This window comes from Chiloscyllium punctatum, chromosome 50 (assembly GCF_047496795.1).
Source record: "Chiloscyllium punctatum isolate Juve2018m chromosome 50, sChiPun1.3, whole genome shotgun sequence".
Taxonomy (NCBI): domain Eukaryota; kingdom Metazoa; phylum Chordata; class Chondrichthyes; order Orectolobiformes; family Hemiscylliidae; genus Chiloscyllium; species Chiloscyllium punctatum.
The window spans coordinates 41,173,448-41,184,298 of record NC_092788.1 but is presented as its reverse complement, the minus strand read 5'-3'; the positions used below and the strand labels follow the sequence as shown (position 1 = coordinate 41,184,298).

The window sequence follows — 10,851 nt, the reverse complement described above, 5'->3', positions numbered from 1 at the left end:
CCACCATTTCGACTGGGACAACACATCTATCCTGGGACAGGCTAAGCAAAGACACGCCAGAGAATTCCTAGAGGCCCAACACTCCAACCACAATGCCATAAACAAACACATAGATCTAGATGCCATCTATCAAGCCCTCAGAAAATGAACAGGAACTGACATCACCACAAACCCCAGGAACCCCACAGAGGAGAAAGATAAAAATAGAAAGCAGGGGACAACAGCTTCACTTCACTTGGAGGTCACTACTGCTGATGATGTTACCTTGCCAAGTAATGGAACGTCTGGATATCAAACGTACACCTCAGCGATCAAACCTACACACTACATTTTAAATCATTTTTCATGTTTATGTTGCATGAATCTGCGGTTATTGATCCACAGTTTAGTTTCACTCCCGAAAGGTAACATGCTGATTTCTCCAGTTGTTCATAGTTCAATGTGATGCATCCAGTGTGTGCACAACGAGAGGGAGTTTGCTTCCCACATCTTGTGTTTATCTGTGCCTTATGTCCAGCATTCATCAACGGCGAGAGCAAGGGGCGAGGGCGAGACCAATGTGCAAGTCTCTCTGTGCCCATGCACGGAACCACATCGGCAATTCTCCACTGCGCATTTACAGCCAGTTCTCAGTGCCCCTACACCCACGCCCTGCCCCTTTGAAATATCTCCATTATTTTGTGCTGTCTCACTGTGCTCTTCTCACCAGGATGAATTACTTCTTCTCAACCTCCTCCAGATTTCATCTGACAAAACGTTCATTAAGAATTCCTTTGCATAAACATGCACTTCGCAGCTCGCGGTATTTGATTTTCCTGGATGTCTTTCATCCGAAAAAAACGTTCACAGCAACTTGACTTGAAAAAGAAAATCGAGTTTTTATTCATTATCCCAATGCAACCAACATTACAAAGCAGTTTAGTCAACAGGCTCAAACTATTCTTTGAGATTTTGTCATAGCGTCAATGCATACAAACTGGACATCGGAGTTTCAGTTGGACAGCTGTGATCAACTGAAAGCAACACAACTTACAGCCGTTGATGGCAGCGACGAGAGTGGGATTCGAACCCACGTGTGCAGAGCACAATGGATTAGCAGTCCATCGCCTTAACCTCTCAGACACCTCGTCATTGCAGTGGCGAAAGCTATGACCTTATGAACAATTGAATTGCGTAAATTAGGCAGAGCAGCAGATATTTCTCGCTGGTGTTGGTGAAATGATAAATAACACAGTACGGTTCAAAGACGATGGTCTGGCCCCTGGGTTGTGGGGCAAGTGCACTCCCACTGTCACGCTATGCACACAGTGATCTGAACAAATATGAGGAAATGAATATATAACAAGGTCTGTTGAATTCTGTGAAGATTTGAAGTCAACGGAATGAAGAACCCGAGACAGCAGGAGGTTTTCTTTCAATAAAGAGTTGGAGAGAGCTCTTAAGGATAGTGGAATCAAGGGTTATGGGGATAAGGCAGGAACAGGATACAGATTGAGGATGTTCAGGCATGATCATAATGAATGGTGGTGCTGGCTCGAAGGGCAGAATGGCCTACTCCTGCACCTGCTGTCTATTGTCTATTACATTGCCTGTGAGGAATTGTTTTCCAGACTGGAGGAGAGTGCATAGTGCTCAATGTTATTATTTGGAACACCTAACTTCCGCTCAGATATTTTTGACACGCACTTTTGTACAGAACAGACAATTTCAAAATCCAAAATAAGGCTAAACTGACAATTGAAGGCAACAATGCAAAAACCTTGATCTGTATCATTTTCCTGGGCCGTGTGACACCAAGTCACTGTATGATCACAGCAACACAGTGAGCAAGTGTCAGAAGGAAAATAAGTGCAGTGCCAGTGCGCATGCTGGGAGCAGCAGGTGACACACGGGGAAGTGCATTTCCCACAACATGAACACTTCCCAAACAGCGGACTGTGGTGGAAGGATTCAGAGGGGGTTTATATTTTGAAATTTGATGCCAGAGACACAAAGGAGATCTGTCATTGAGTCTGTTCAAGATGAAGATTTTAAGATTTCTACAGATGCAAAACAAATAAAAAGCTCATGGGTTAGTGAAGGCGAAAGATGAAATTGTACATTTCATCAATCTATCGATCTTTACAATGAGTACCTCACCACTTTCTATACTCGGGGACAGAACCACTGGTGAAGAAGATCATATAATCCCCGTTACTAGCCATGGAATCAGAGAAACTCGGTTTCCCAAACGTTAAGGTAAAACCAGGAATGTGGATTTAAGCATTACCTCTGTTGCTCCTGTGCTGAAGGTGCACGGTATCTCTGTTTCAGTATAGTGGGGTGTGCTGTGCCGAAGTTTTAATTTTGATCCTCACATGGAGCAACTTCAATTTATCGTCGGGTTGAGGGATACGGACAGAAGGTGATATTGAGCAAAGCCAAGTTTATGGGAAAATAACCGTGTTTGTGGATTGAGAAACAACCTTTTCTGGATAATGACTCCTTGATCAACAAACTTACTGCAAGTATCTAAAACGTGAAGAGACATATGTGGAGAGAGAGCCGAAGGTGATTTTTCAGCAGATGGATAACGTTTCCCATGTGTACTGCGTTAAATTCCGGGAAAATAGATGTTGAACTGGTTTCATGTTACACAGTTTGTTGCAAAGTCACAAAGGTTGTTGCAGTATTAAAAAAAAAGAAATCACATAGGACCGTTTGAATATTGTATTGACCTGAATTTTGGTCTGAGCATACTTTATCTTAAGTGGCGTGCTGCAGAGAAGTACAGAGGGTTAACAATACAAAAGGACAGAGTCTTCTTGGTGGATTTCTTGAGTGGAGTAAAGAATGTACGAAATATACATAACATCATGTGAATGTGGTCAAGTCTTTAAAGTAGGTGTTGCGTCTCCAAGTGACGATTCAATTCCTCCTCATTAGGATATAACTTCTGTCTGCAGATATTTTAGGACATCAGCTCCATTTACCGAGTTTCACCTTGAATAATACGCCACACCTTACCAATCCATGAACTTGTTATACTCAGTCTTCTTCAGTTGTACGATTTCATGAAATGTCTTTGTGCCTGAAGTCAACAAATTCGAAATTGTTACGCAACCACACTGACTTTCACTCAATGGTAAATTCTCTCCTTGCACGTTTGTTCGTGCATCTTTTAACACACTCTGAAGTCAGCTTCTACGTTTTATTTCTGGAAAGTCGTTCACGATTTAAATAACTCTATTGAGTGGAAGAAACTCTCATCCAAACTTTTCTTAATCATTCACTAATGGTTTTCAAGCTCTAACGAAAGTTATTGATTCACAAGAAAGAGGGACTTTCCCCAGTTTATTCATTCAAACCTCGCGTTATGTGAAAATCTCATTTGCTTTTTCAAACTTGCGTGTTTCTGCTCCAGCATTTACAAATCTCGTGAACAAACTCCTTTATTCTTTCTATCATCCCGTTTGTATTCTTTCTGATAATTTTATGTTTCAGAAAACAACGTCACTTGGCTTTCTAATAGCTTGCTATCCAGGAAAAACCGTCTGTGCCCTTTCTAACTTCTTTACATGCTTTTGGTGGAGAATGAGGACAAGGATTACACACAGTACTCCCACTGAGTGTTACTTCAAGGTTTTACAGTTACACTATGAACTCTTTGATTTTTAAATATGACGCCTCTATTTATAAACTCCAATCAGGTAAATTACTATCTATCCAGTTCATGAACATCGTATCTATCACTTCCTTTATTCTTCCACGGAATGTCTGAAAGGTTTGTAATGCCAACATCTCCAAACCCCCGTTTCCTGAGTCAGTCTCAGCTATTTCTAAAGGCGACTGAAGTTCAAATACTTCATAGTGTGTTTCCCGTTATTCCAGTGCAGACTGGTTCTGGACAGCAAATGCCATCACCAAAGGCCACTGTGGATCTGAAATCAACAGTTTTCACATAGTAATTGTCGTAGCTATTGTGTATCGTATGTCCGTGTTCTTTTTCATCATTTCATGGGTCCCTGTATTGAATGCTACTGAACGATTAATTTGTGAATGGAGACATTCCCTTCACCACTCATTCGAAACTCAATGAAACATTGAAAGATTTTGCTCATATGCTTCCAGTGTACAGTTCTGCCATTACTGGGATGAATCGGTGAACATTCCCCACGTATCCTTGAAGGCAAGGATGTCCTTTTCCATTTTGGGAGATCATTACAGCACTGAGTACCATGTGTGCGTTCATTAAAACCAAAACAGTTGCAGCAAGACTTTAAAACGAAGATTTTGCTATCTACTTGCATTGGTTGTCGCAAAAATTACATTCCATATTGTGGTATGTTTGTGGATGAAAGCACTTTCTGAATCTTGAGCCATTGTATTTCAGTTTTGTCAAAACGTTATCATTCGCTGTTCTCTCTTTCCCTTTCAGTTTCTCGTTCTATATCCCGTATTTTATCAGTTTATCTTAAGTTTTCAATAATTTCAATCAATCTCGCTCCTGATTACCAATCCGAGAGAATGCCACAATCTTCTCAATTTATATATAGTGCAGCTGTAGGGCGCGGTGACCAAGTGGAAAGGCATTGGTCACGTGAACCAAATAAAAGGAGCCGTCTGGTGGAATCTGGCAGTACCATCTCAGTCATATTTAAAACATTTAACGTAATCTTCAGCCAAATCATATTGGCAGAAAATAAGAAATCAAAAATGAAAACATTGTTGATGTTGAAATTCAAACAAAAACAGACGTTGCTGGAATATTTCAGGACGTCTGGCAGCATCAGTGGAGAGATGGACCCAATGGATGTGAAACGTTAACTGTGATTCATCTGCACAGATGCTGCCAGCACACCTGTGATTTTACAGCAATTTCTGTTATTGTTTCAGATTGGCAGATTTTGTCGCAGTTCATGAGAACAGTGCTCATGAGAATCAAACAGACAGCATTGACCTGGTAGTGTGAAATGATACAGTAATAATGAATGAGTGGAGAGTGTTGTACTGGGAAAGCACAGCAGGTTAGGCAACATCCGAGGAGCAGGAGAATGGACGATTTAGGCATAAGCCATTCATCAGGAATTAGGTTTGTGAGTCGGGCAGAGGAACAAAGCTGAAGCCAGGTGCCAACTCGCAGGCACCTCCTCCTACAGACCACGATCATAAAATCTCCTCCCCTCACCAAACCATCATCTCCCAGACCATCCACAATCTCATCACCTCTGGGCATCTCCCATCCACAACCTTCAACCTCATTGTCCGTGAACCGTGCACTCCCCGATTCTACCTCCTTCCTAAGATTCACAAACCTGACTGCCACAGTCGACCTATTGTCTCATCCTGAGCCTGTCCCATCCGAATAATCTTTTCCTACCTCTACACAATCCTCTCTCCCCAGTTCAGGAAATGACCACTTACATTCGTGACACCCCTATGCACTTCACCACCTCCAAGAATTTCGCTTCCCTGGTCCTCAACGCGCCATATTTACCATGGACATCCAGTCCCTGTACAAATCCATCTGCCATGACAGAAGTCTGCAAGCCTTCCATTTCTTAATCTCACACCATCGCAACCAGTACCTTCCCACCGACATCCTCATCCACCGGGCTGAACTGGTACTCACAATCAACAACTTCTCTTTCCAATTCCCCCACTTCCTCCATCGAAACCGGTCGCCATGGGCACCCGCATAGGACCTAGCTAAGCCTGTCTGTTTGTCAGATACGCAGAATTATCCATCTTTCGCAATTATACAGGCCCCACCCTCCACCTGTTACTCCGATACATTGATGAATGTTTGAGTCCACTTGGTGCTCCAATGAGGAGGTTGAATAGCTCACCAACGTTACCAACACCTTCCACTCCAACCTCAAATTTATCCAGATCATCTTGGCAACTTCCCTCACCTTCCTGGACCTCTCCATCACCGACTCTGGCGACTGACTAATTACAGACATATACTACAAGCCCACCACCTCCCACATGTATCTAGTCTACATCTCCTCCAACCCTATGTCGTGTAAGAACGCCATTCCTTATTCCAAATTCCTCCACCTCCAGCAAATCTGTTCCCAAGATGACCAATTACACTTCAGAAAGAGCCAGTTGGTCTCCTTCTTCCACGATCACAAATTGCCTTCCCACGTGGTTGACAGCGCCCTCCAGTTCATCACCTCCATTTCACACACCACCACCCTTGAAGCCACGCCTCTCAACGCAACAAAGACAGAACCACCAGTGCTCACCTTACACCCCATAAAACTCCGAATGAACCATCATATTCTGCCACTGATGCCACCTCCAAACAGACACCACCATCAGAGATATATTTCGCTGCCCAGCCCTGCCAACATTCCGTAAAGACCATTCCCTCCATGACCCCCTCTTCAGGTACACACATTCCCCCACCAGCCCACAACCCTCTCCTGGCACCTTTCACTGCCACCAAAGGACGGGTGAAACTAGCACCCACACCACTCCCCTCATCTCAGCCAAGGCCCAAAGGGATCATTCCACATCCATTAGAAATTCACCTGTACAGCTACCAATGTCATCGACTGAATCCGTTGTGCCCAGTGTGGTCTCCTCTACATCAGGGAGACAGGAAACCTTCTGCAGATCATTTCAGAGAACATCTCAGGGACACCCGCACCCACCAACTTCACCGTCCCGTGGCTGAACACTTCAACTCCCCCTCCTATCCCATCAAAGACATACAGGTCCTGGATCTCCTCCACTGCCAAACCGTTACCACCCAACGCCTGGAGGAGGGACGCCACACATTCCGGCTTGGGACCCTAACACCACACGGGATAAATGTGAATTTGAACAGTTACCTCATTTCCCCTCCCCCAAGCACAAGCCTTCAACTCGCCACTGCCCTCTCGACCCATTTCTGCCATTTCTGACCTCTTATCTTCTCCCACCTATTCATCCATCTATTGCTTTCCAGCTATTTCCCCTCAACCCCACACTATTTCCTTTTATCTCTCAGCCCCGACTCACAAGCCTTATTCCTGATGAAGGGCTTAAGCCTGAAACCTGAATTCTCCTGCTCCTCGGATGCTACCTGATCTGCTGTGCTATTCCAGCATCACACTGCCAACTCTGATCTCCAGCATCTGCAGCCCTAACTTTATCCTTGGAATTATCAATGACCTTAGAGTGAATATATCCCTCAATTGCAGTGATCACAATGTGACTGAGTTTTCCATTTATTTTGGGTGAAGGCAGGCTGGATCTGAGACGAGCGCTTAACATGTAAACAACGGTAATGGTATCAGATAGCGAAGTTAAGGCAGGCTGAAGTGAAGTGGAAAATTCTGTCAGAAGATGGATCAGTACAACTGCCCCACATCACCCAGACTGTAAAAGACACGCAGAAAGAGCAAATCAACTTCAGTGCAGACACAATGACAGGTAAAGTGGAAAGGAGACAATACAACACACTGAGGTGCAGTGGAATTATTTATGTGAAAGGATTCGATATATAAGCGACACCTTTACATATGGACTGCCATCACATTGGAAAAAGGAATTTCCTGCAGTATAACGGCGATATTTGCCTGTTGACATCACAATGCTGAGAGACACTGACATAGTTTCTTCTGTAGCAGCGTGGCCTCGTAAAAGCATGATCGTCCCATTAACCAGAATTCAATACTTCAAAGCTCTCCTCTGCACTGTACAACTTATTTGCTGCTCCTGTAGTCAGATCTCAATCGCTTCACTGTGTACCTTCTTCTGCTTCCTGCTTCACGGAAACACTTGAAACGTGGGCAAATCCACTTTCCACTTTCACCAATCTTTTGCAACTCCCGAGTTGGCACAGGTACGAGTGACCGATTGGCCTTCTCGAGCGTTCTAACTCTGGTATGATCTGAATGATAAAGTGGACTGTGTCTGATCGGCAGAACGTCCCCACGCGGGACGATGCTGTTTATCCCATCCCCGTGGACTGAGCTGTCTCTATTGGCAGAGTATTCAGCCATTCCCCTCCACTTGCAGGCATTATGACGGGATGTAAATGCGGATATGCTCTGAAGCTTCCTCTCACGGGCACAGCCAGGTGCAAGAGCGCCGCTGGAACTTAGCAACTTTGATTGCGAACTTCCTCCAAATATCATTTATTTGAGAGAGAGAGAAACGTGCTGAGCTGGTGGGAAAGAGAGAAATGGGCTGTGGACTCTCTTCCCTCAGTAAAATTCAAAGCACTGCATTTTTGTGCTGCCCATTTGATGTTCAGAATCAATCTTCACAGAACAATCCAGCAGAAAGGCTTTTGTTTCAGAGCCGTCGGTTTCTTTGCTGCAATCGGGCATCAGTTAACATCTGAGTCCCAAATGTCCCAGATGAAGCGGCTCCGTATGAAACCCTCACTCACTGAGAACCATCCCCACAGCCAGGGGCTGCGGGGCTGCAGACAGTCCAAAGCGGAAGGGAGGATTAAAAACGAGCCATTATTTCTCCCTCTGCCACTCTGTCACAGAGACAGGGAGAGGGACGGCAGAGACGGGTGACGTCATTCACGTGCCGACAGAAGCCGTTCAGCCCATCGAGTCCACGGTAAATCTCTATCGCTTGCTTCTCTCTGAGGTTATTCATCATCAGTGCTGCTTGTTCGAATAAGAGGGAACTGTATCTGTCTGGAAATGCTGTCTCCGACAGACCGAACCACATGTCATTCACGGCTGTTCATTTCACCGGAGGACCCTGCTGTGTGACACAGCCTGGGGAAGAACTGCAAGGCGGTAAAAACAATGACTGCAGATGCTGGAAACCAGATTCTAGATTAGTGGTGGTGGAAGAGCACAGCAGTTCAGGCAGCATCCGAGGGTTTCGAAATCGACGTTTCGGGCAGAATCCATTCATTAGGAATAAAGGCAGTGAACCTGAAGCGTGGAGGAGGCTAGAGGAGGGTGGGGGTGGGGAGAATGTAGCGTAGAATACCATGAGTGATTGGGGGAGGGGATGAAGGTGATAGGTCAGGGAGGAGGGTGGAGTGGATAGGTGGAAAAGGAGCTAGGCAGGTAGGACAAGTCCAGACATGTCATGGGGACAGTGCTGATCTGGAAGTTTAGAACTAGGGCGAGGTGGGGGACGGGGAAATGAGGAAACTGTTGAAGTCCACATTTATGCCCTGGGGTTGAAGTGTTCCGAGGCGGAAGATGAGGCGTTCTTCCTCCAGGCCTCTGGTGGTGAGGGAGCGGCGGTGAAGGAGGCCCAGGACCTCCATGTACTCGGCAGAGTGGGAGGGGGAGTTGAAATGTTGGGCCACAGGGCGGTGTGGTTGAGTGGTGCGGGTGTCCCGGAGATGTTCCTTAAAGCGCTCTGCTAGGAGGCGCCCAGTCTCCCCAATGTAGAGGAGACTGCATCGGGAGGAACGGATACAATAAATGATATTAGTGGATGTGCAAATAAAACTTTGATGGATGTGGAAGGCTCTTTTAGGGCCTTGGAGAGAGGTGAGGCAGGAGGTGTGGGCGCAGGTTTTCCAGTTCCTGAGGCGGCAGGGAAAGTGCCAGAATGGGAGGGTGGGTTGTAGGGGGGTGTGGACCTGACCAGGTAGTCACTGAGGGAACGGTCTTTGTGGAAGGCGGAAAGGGGTGGGGAGGGAAATATATCCCTGGTGGTGGGGTCTGTTTGGAGGTGGCAGAAATGACAGCGGATGATTTGGTTTATGTGAAGGTTTGTAAGGTGGAAGGTGAGCACCAGGGGCGTTCTGTCCTTGTTACGGTTGGAGGGTTGGGGTCTGAGGGCGGAGGTGCGGAATGTAGATGAGATGCATTGGAGGGCATCTTTAACCACGTGGGAAGGGAAATTGCGGTCTCTAAAGAAGGAGGCCATCTTGTGTGTTTTGTGGTGGAACTGGTCCTCCTGGGAACAGGTCCGGCAGAGGCGGAGGAATTGGGAATAAGGGATGGCATTTTTGCAAGAGGTAGGGTGGGAAGAGGTGTAATGCAAGAGGTAGGGTGGGAAGAGGTGTGCAAGAGGTAGGGTGGGAAGAGGTGTGCATCGGGTCAAATCCCTGTCACATACGTGACTGTTGTTCTCATGTTTATTTTTTCTCTACGTGTGCTGAAGTAACACGGTGAGGGAGCAATTACTGTTGTCAGACATACATGTAGGGGCGTATTAAATACTGAAGTTGTGAGATTTGAGCAGTGTTTATTAACATAGACCATTCAGTGTTCGAAACTCTGGCTCAGGTATTTGACAGAGAGCGAATTTGAGCAAAGGTTGAGCCGGGGCGTTTACCCCATGACGTAACACGAGTTTCTGCGGTTGCTTTGTTGTTCACCTCATTTGTGTGCTTTGCATCATTGAGGATTTTGAAGTTGTCCCCTCTATAGAAAAGGCCTGTGCTTTTGCAACATTGTACAAAAGATGCAGTACAATAACAGCCGATGCTAATTCTGTCTACATATCCAGATATTGATCCCTGGAAACAGCATTGTGCACTCTCCTCGAGTCTGGAAAACAACTTCCTCACATATAATGTTATATTCTCGCTCTCATGGCACTTTTCATTCCATCGGCTTCTGTTTTTCACGGAATCCGATTCAATGGATCTTGTCACTGTGTGTGTACATGTGTCAATGTATGTCTGCCTCTGTGTGTGCATGCCTGTATGTCTGTGTTGGTGTGTGTCGGTGTGTGCATGTCTCTGTGCATCTCTGTGTGTCTGTGTGATAATATGTGCTTGTTTTGTGTGTGTGCGAGTGATTGTGTGTCTCTGTGTATCAGTGATTCTGCGTGTGTGTGAGGAGTTTGGGTGCCTGTGTGTAGGGGGCTTGTAAGGGTGTTTTCTATGTGTCAATGTGTGTATGCCTCTGTCTGTTTGCCAGTGTATGTGCGTATCAG

General features: G+C 45.6%; 1 non-coding gene across 1 annotated transcript; it reads right to left on the bottom strand.

Moving 5' to 3' along the window:
• Nucleotides 1-1,048: 1,048 nt before the first annotated feature.
• On the bottom strand, nt 1,049-1,130 carry trnas-gcu (transfer RNA serine (anticodon GCU)). Its single transcript has one exon. It is a non-coding gene; the product is annotated as a tRNA-Ser (tRNA).
• Between the last annotated feature and the right edge of the window lie 9,721 nt (nt 1,131-10,851).